General features: G+C 50.1%; 1 pseudogene; it reads left to right on the forward strand.

Annotated features, from left to right (window-relative positions):
- The first annotated feature begins 919 nt into the window (after positions 1-919).
- On the forward strand, positions 920-1,775 carry LOC126493301 (pyrroline-5-carboxylate reductase 1, mitochondrial-like; annotated as a pseudogene).
- The last annotated feature ends 10 nt before the right edge of the window (positions 1,776-1,785 follow it).

Consider the following 1,785-nt stretch of genomic DNA (forward strand, 5'->3'; position numbering starts at 1 on the left):
CTTTCCCCAACTGCCCGGTGGGATCACTGGGAGAGGACAGAGTGACTGGAAGGAGGCACAGGATGTCTAGGCCTAACTGATCCCCACAGAAAGGACAGGATCACAGGAAAGGAGCCATTGCTAAGCCAGCTGACCTTGGAACCAGGGAGAGTGAAGGCAACACAAGCCTCAGCTCCAGAGGAAGCTGGAGGGTGGAGGTCTGAGAATCCACCCTGTTGGGGCTGGGTGCCTGAGGATGCATAAAGGTCCCCAGCTGTAAATGATGCTCCCCTTCCTGGCTAACCCTTAGGCTGATTGGCCGTGGCAAGGGCATTCTATGGGGGATATTCGGTGTGTTTTGAGATAGAAAGTTCCAGGGTAGAAACCTCAAGCAGGAAGAGAAGAAAGTGGAGAACTTCACCAGCCTGGTGGCGTGNGTGTTTTGAGATAGAAAGTTCCAGGGTAGAAACCTCAAGCAGGAAGAGAAGAAAGTGGAGAACTTCACCAGCCTGGTGGCGTGTTCATGAGGGGGCTGACAAGGGACGGATGGAGCCTGAAAGTTAAAGTCTGTCTGGGCAACATATCAAGCCACTATCTTAAAAAATGGAATCTGGCATGTTGAGATTCACCCATAATCCCAGCACTTGAGAAGCTAGAGTGAAAGATAAAGAGTTCAAAGAAAACCTTCCCACAAATCACAACACCAGAGAACCCAGAAAACAATGAGGACCCCAAGAGAGACATACATAGATATAATCTACATGGGAAGTAAAAAAGACAAGATCTCCTGAGTAAATTGTGAGCATGGGACCTTGGGAGAGCGTTGAAGGGGAGGGGAGAGATAGAGAGGGGAGCAGAGAAAAATGTAGATCTCAGTAATAATAATAATAATAATAATAATAATAATAATAATAATAATGAGTTCAAACCTAACCTGGACTATATAACAAAACTAGAAAATAGAAATAGAAAAAGAAAAACGCAGAGGGCTTCACAGCAGCAGGTGTTCTGGCTGCTCACAAGATAATGGCCAGCTCCCCAGGCGTGGACCAAGTCACAGTCTCTGCCCTTTGGAGGATAGAGGTTAACTTGTCACCCCACAACAAAGAGACAGTGTGCCACAGTAATGTACATTTCTTGGCAGTGAAGCCACACACAATCCCTTCATCCTGGATGAAATTGGTCCTAACACCGAGGTCAGGCACACTGCGGTGTCCTCTGTGGCAGGGCCATCATCAACTCCATTGAAAAGAAGCTGTCAGCTTCCAAAGTCATCCACTGTACGACCAACACCCCAGTCACGGTGCGCGATGAGGTTGCTGTGTATGCTACATGCACTCATGTCCGGTGGAGGATGTCAGGCTCACAGAGCGGCTTATTCCCTCCAGAAGGGGAGGAAGATGTGATCCATGCCATCAGAGGGCTCAGTTTTCACGGGGCTCAGTGGTAGTGAACCTGGCTATGCTCTCGAATCCTGGACACTCTGGCAGATGTTGGTGTGGAAATGGGGCTTTCAAGGTTCCTGAGCATCCGGTGGGGGCCCGGTCCCTGCTGGCCGCAGCAGAGATGCAGTAGACTCAGCATCACTGGAAGCTCAAGGATGACGGCTGCTCTCCTGGTGGGGCCGCCATCCATGCTCTGCACGCACTGCTCATCAAGGTGTGGATGCCGCATGCACACAGGCACTGCAGACCATGGCAGACCAGGAAAGTGTCTCTTCTGCCGCCTTCAAATGACTGCTGGACAAGGTGAAACTGGATCCTTCTGCTGGGGCCTCTCTGTCTTCTTCTGGCTATGTTAATCCCT

The sequence above is a fragment of the Alexandromys fortis genome, unplaced genomic scaffold, assembly GCF_014885135.2.
Source record: "Alexandromys fortis isolate MF-2015 unplaced genomic scaffold, M_Fortis_MF-2015_v1.1 scaffold_342, whole genome shotgun sequence".
NCBI lineage: Eukaryota > Metazoa > Chordata > Mammalia > Rodentia > Cricetidae > Alexandromys > Alexandromys fortis.